Raw genomic sequence first — 6,134 nt, forward strand, 5'->3', positions numbered from 1 at the left:
TTCTACCTAACTACCTATCTGGCCAGCTGGACTTCATTTTACTTCAAGCCGGGCAAGTATGGTGGATCTTTAATATCCCGTACGAGAGAAAGAAAATCCATACTGCAAACGAAGCTATGAGAAGAAAAAAAAACATTCCAGTACCACAAATGAAGCTAGAAAGGAAAAATCGCAGCCGGTCAGATATTCCAGTGCCACAAAACGAAGCTATGTGTATTTTGTGGCTTGTACAGTTAACAGAAATTCATTCCAATTCCACAAACAAAGCTATGAAAAAAAGGGAATCCTGCAACAATGATATAAGCAAAACTACATGGGAGTTCAGAAAACGTGTGTATAACCAGTAGCCATACCTAGTCAGTCTTCACAGTCTGTAGTTATCAACAAATAACTAGCAGACTGCCATAAGAGCGCATAATCAAGATGGTGACTGAGGAGTGTTAGTGATCTGCTGCTATTTTAGTTGGTTACTTCATCTCAAGCTCCATCATGTATAGAAGTACAGTTGTCACAGGAGACTAAAAGTTTCAACAGAACGGCTGAATCTAGACAAGGTTTTCATGAAACCATCTGGACTTTGGGACTTCATCAAAGTGTTGTTCCTTTGCCACTTCTTGCCGTGAAATAGACCTAAATGAATCACATGGATTTATTATCTTCTCAGCATCTTGCATTTGAACATTTGACAATCAGTATCTTCTCTGTCTCTATTCTCAACATCATGCATTTGAACATCTGCCATGGCGCTATCTTGAAATGAGCAACATCCACACGACTAGAGGTTGGACCACCCATATCAACCTCGCTACCTTACTGGTGAAAACGTCTGCAGAATATTAGACTTTAGTTTCCCATACAAGAATAATATATTCTGTATTATAGTATTGGGCTGATCACGCCGGTCAGAAATACCAATGTTTTTTGTTGTTTGTGCGGTTAAAAAAATTTCATTCCAGTACCACAAACGAAGCTATGTGGGAAAAAAACTGATGTAACAATGGTACCAAAACTACATTGCAGTTCAGAAAACGTGTATAACCAGTAGCATACCTTGGGAATTCCACACCAGACAATAGAAAAACCATCTGCACCTGCACTTTGGAACTTCATCGAAGAGTTGTTTCTGTCACTACTTGCCACAAAATAGACAATAAATCACCACATGGACTTAGTAGCCCAACAATTGCAATTTCCATCAGAATGTGTCCTCATTTTTTCTGGTTTCTGCAAATTAAACATGCCAACAAAAAAATTTGGTCAGTATTATCGAGTTTTCAGTAAGAATAAGGTACTTTGCATATATAAAAATACAGAAAAGGAAAATAGAAATAGTACCTAAAATACAGCCGTAACATCTTGCATATACTTATGAACTTGCTTGCATGTCTATCAACATAAACACATCTGACGTTTTTTATCTTTCTACACTGTTCCTTTAGTTCTGTACTGCAGTTGCTCACATACAACTCATGTAGGGAGGCTGGCAATCCCTTTTCTGGCAATGATAGAACTCCTGGACAAGTCTTGATCGACAATTTCTTGACGGAGGAAAGACGATGCAGTTCCTTAGGCAGCGATATGAGATCAGAGCAATAGCAAAAATCAAGAATATGAAGAGATGTAAGGTGAGACAGTGCTCTGTCTTGTTCCTCTGTGAACGATCTCACATTCTTCGCCTGCAGAGAAAAAAAGTGAGGGCATGCGAAATCACTTTATACCAAACATATTCACCACATCAATACAATTACTCTAAGTTATTATTACCATGAAAAACACTACATGTTGGAGAGAGGGGAGGCTCTTGCAAATTGCCGTGTTAAAGAATGAAGTGTTATCGATCTCAAGCTTCTCCAGCTGAAGTAAAAAGTACAAATCCTTGTTCTGCTCATCTGGAGATGAAGGGCCACAAGGTATAGCCAAACTGGGACATTCAAAAATCCTCATGTGCTTGATACTGCATAGAGACCCCACGCCGTCCAGACCAGATAACCTAGCACACTTCTCAACAATAAATGTTTCTAAAGATGTGCAAGAATGGAGAACAATAGATGTCAGCTCTGGACTCCGTGATATTGCCAAGATGGACAACGAGGTGAGATTAGAAAGCATTAAGGACATCAACCTGTTATCCATGTGAGTAACCATAAGGTCTTGTATCGATGGTGGTAGGAGGAACCAGCTGTCGCTAGATTCTTTTTCTGTCATTATAGAGAAGAAAAATTGTGGGCACCCTGTTATGTGTAGTGTTTTGAGTGAGATAAATCCAAGAAAGCCCTCATTGCACAGGAGAACCAGATCTGGGAAGTCTTCTATGCATAAATACTCAAGCCGATTTAAGAGGTCGGATGGGATTTGCAACAAGCCATCAATTGTACAGTTGTGGTTGTAAGATGCTGAGGAGCTAAAATTCCCAGTAATCAGACCACCTACTGCAAAGGATGCTATTTTTGGACAGCTTCCAATAGTCAAGAAATAAAGGAAGGGCAGTTGCAACAGCAAGTGAGATAACTGCTTCCCAGTGATACCACATTCTTGGATTACAAGCTTCTTTAGCAAAGATGGGATTTCTTGGTCATACGAATACGAAGGCAAGAAAAACCTTGGGCAATCCACAATTACCAGCATTTCTAAGGAGAGAAGTTGGCTGAAAATTTCCCATGGCAAATATGCAAGATCCAGGAAGCTTGCAATAGTTAGTTTCACAAGGCCATAAAGCCTGCAATAAGTCAGAACTAATGGTAATATCTCATCCAAGGTTCTCACACTAACACTCCCTTTGATATGTAATGCTCGCATGAATAGTCTGAAGTGAGGAAACGATCCTACTCCCTCAAGAGACATTGTGGATAGAGATGTCATCTCACCAAACTGGGGTAAGTGAATCAGCTGAGGACAGTTGTAGATGTTAACACGACGGAGGCAACCAAATGAGTGAAAGCCTTTGTCATTGGAAGAACATTGAGGTAATGCAAATGACCTTAGTTTAGGGCAATCTCTTACTACAAGTTCTTCTAGACATGGAAAAATGACATTATTTTCAGATTCAGTCCAATCGCCACAGGACATAATTGGCACTTCTGTTGAAGCAGACAACTGAATCAGATGTAGTGTTTTAAGGAGTGGAAATTGCCCGAGTGATGGAAGTACCTCCCATTTTGTGCAATTATCCAGATAGATAGACTCTAAGCTGGTGAGTGAAAAATTGGAGCTCAACCATGTCGGAGAACAAATACCTCCATAACTAGTTATATGAAGACGCTTGAGAGCAGAGTGTGGATGAAGACCCTCAAGCACATGTGCCTCAGTAACAGAACTCACATCAAACCGGTTCTTACACCATGAAAGTAACAAATCATGCATGTATATTTTGTCCCTTAATCCAGCATTCCACGATTCCTCTCTGCTTCCCACATTCTCCAGATTATAAATTGCAAGTGATCCTCCCAATTCTCTTAACCCCTTTAACTGTTTAATCTGAAAGTCTTTAGTCTTTCCCACTCGAAATTCCTTCAACTCTTGGAGGAATTTTAGCCTCCCAACTCCAGCAATCTTTGCATGCAATTCAGCTCGAGCAACAAAATGCCTCAAGTTCAAAAGATTGTTCATACCATGTGGTAAAGTAGAAAGGTCCACCCAATACTCCACATCAAGAACCTGGAGATGATAAAGCCGACATATAACCTCTGGCAAGGGCCCAACTGGTCCACTGGATATTAGTTCAAGATAGCGAAGATGGATCAACTTGCTGAAGTTACTAAGAAGAGAGTCTATGCTGTAAGTTAGTGTTGGCAACCTCAAAACACGAAGACGCTGCACCTCTTTGAATACCTTGGAAAAAGTTTCAGAAACCCTACATCATACTTTCCAAATAACATTAACGTGCTCAAATTTTTGGTCTGTACTTCTCCACCAATGTAAGCCAGCTTTCTCTGGAAGTCACCGTTGGGAGAAAAATTTCGAGCACTTGTGTTCCATGTATAAGCAATTCTTGTATTGATAGATAGGTGTCGAATAGTTGGGTGAACTGTTGCACTTCGTAATCAAAGTTGTCGATCATATGGCATTCATCTAAAGAAACTATATGTGCCAGGTCATGAATCAGATCATGCATATAATAGTATGTACTTCTCTGGAAAAACCCTCGGTCCACTAAATCATTCAAGTATTGATACCATAGATTAAAATAGCCCGTGAAATAGCCGCGATAGCTGCGCTATAGCTGCCTAGGAGCCTCGCCGCTAAGCTATGGCCGTTGCCGCGAAAACCTCAACATATCCCTCTAAATGGCTAAAAAATCGGCAAAACCCTCCAGAAATCATCTCTCCCACCAGAAAATTTTCCGCCATTTGCCGCTATTGCCCGCTATGGCGGCCGCTATAGCTGCTGGGGGAGGCCGTCGCGAAATCATTTCTCCCGCGATTTTAATCCATGATTGATACCCAGTCTCCTCCATTCGTTTACTTCTAGAAGAAACAAAACCCTGTGATATCCAAATGCGAACCAAGTCCAATCTATCAAACCCGTTGCCCTTAGGAAAGAGCGAACAATAAGATAAACACCTTTGGAGATGGAAAGGCATGTGTATGTAACTGAGCTTCAATGCTGGAATGATATCATCCGGCCCTTGCTGCAGCTTCCATTCATCACTTTGCAAAACTGACATCCAGAGCCCACCATCAAGGTCTCTTTTCAACAGTGCACCAACACTTTTTGCAGCTAAGGGGTAGCCCTTCAACTTGTTGGCTATCCACTGCCCAATAACCTGTAAACTTGGATGTCCTTCATATTTCTCATCACCAAATGCACATGACTTGAACATAAGCCAAAAGCCATCATCTTTCAAGCCATCTAAATGAATAGGGTCCACAGTAGAAATCATTTTTACCATAGAGTGATTTCTAGTTGTGACCAAGATCACATTGCCATTCATTGAACTTCTTAGAGGTGCTAATAGCTTGTTCCATCGGCTTTTATCATTGTCTTCCCACATATCGTCCAAAACAAGCAGCAGGCGCTTCGACTTCAAATCCTCATCAAGAATCTCTTGCAGTTTATTCAGGTTTTTGATTCCTTCATGCTTGCTGACACCAGTTGACACGCAGTCCCGTATCTCACGAGTGAGCCTTACTTCATCAAAGTCAGCAGACACCGAGACCCATATCCGCTTGCAGAAGCAACCTTGCACTCTCGCGTCGTTGTAAACGAGCTGTGCTAGAGTAGTTTTCCCAACACCCCGCCTTGCCTTCGACTGCCAAATCGACACCACAAGCCTCAGCACTCACCAGCGTCTCCACAATGCGCTCCTTCACGGCATCCCTCCCAAATATCTTCGGCTCTGTAACAAAAGCTGTTGTCGGGCCGCGATGATCCATACCAGCATTCAGACCTCTGTAGGTGACAACAGCGTCCAACTTCTCCATCTTGAGCGCCTCACGAACATCATCTCCAGCTTCATACATTTGCTTCAAGATCTCATCAATTCGACCGGTGCTGGCATCCTCGTCCCCACAGATCTTGGAGCCCACCGACTGGACGCCCGACGACGACGAGGAAGTGTCCCTCCCCACATCCGGATGGAGCTGGCGGTGGATCTGGTGGTAGAGCATTTCATCGAGGAGGTTGTCGGCGTCGATCGCCAGCCCGTGGAGGCGGCGCAGGGAGCCGAGCAGGGCCTCGCTACGCGCCCTGGGCACGCGCTCCTGGGCCGCGGAGAGGACGAGGTGGAGGCCTTGCAGGCGGGAGCGGAGCCTGTGGATGTCGCCTCCGGGGTCGGGGTCGGCCGCGCGCGCGGCGGCTCAGGCAGCGTCGATGCCGTCGACGACGAGCTTCTCCAGCACAACCTGGACCAGCCAGGATGCTGCGCCCACGACGTCCATGGTTGCACGGCGGCAGCTGCAGCGGTGGAAGAGAGAGGTCTATGGCGATAAGGAGCTTCGTCTGGATACCAGATGGACGGAGCCTGCCTGCCTGCAGCAGCAGCAGTTGACTTTGTCGTGTCATGCTACTCGTCACCGATGTATGGAGATGTTGACTTTGATTCAAAAGCATTTTTCCAAAGGATTTTTGAATGATTTTCATTTTCCTTTCTACTCCATGCACGGTTCAATTTTTAGGACTGCAATTTACAGGAATTT

The 6,134-nt window shown here is 43.6% G+C and overlaps 1 pseudogene; it reads right to left on the minus strand.

Moving 5' to 3' along the window:
* Positions 1–1,208: 1,208 nt before the first annotated feature.
* LOC109771961 (disease resistance protein RGA2-like) lies at positions 1,209–5,876 on the minus strand (annotated as a pseudogene).
* Positions 5,877–6,134: the final 258 nt, after the last annotated feature.

Source organism: Aegilops tauschii, chromosome 3 (genome assembly GCF_002575655.3).
Source record: "Aegilops tauschii subsp. strangulata cultivar AL8/78 chromosome 3, Aet v6.0, whole genome shotgun sequence".
In the NCBI taxonomy this organism is placed as follows: domain Eukaryota; kingdom Viridiplantae; phylum Streptophyta; class Magnoliopsida; order Poales; family Poaceae; genus Aegilops; species Aegilops tauschii.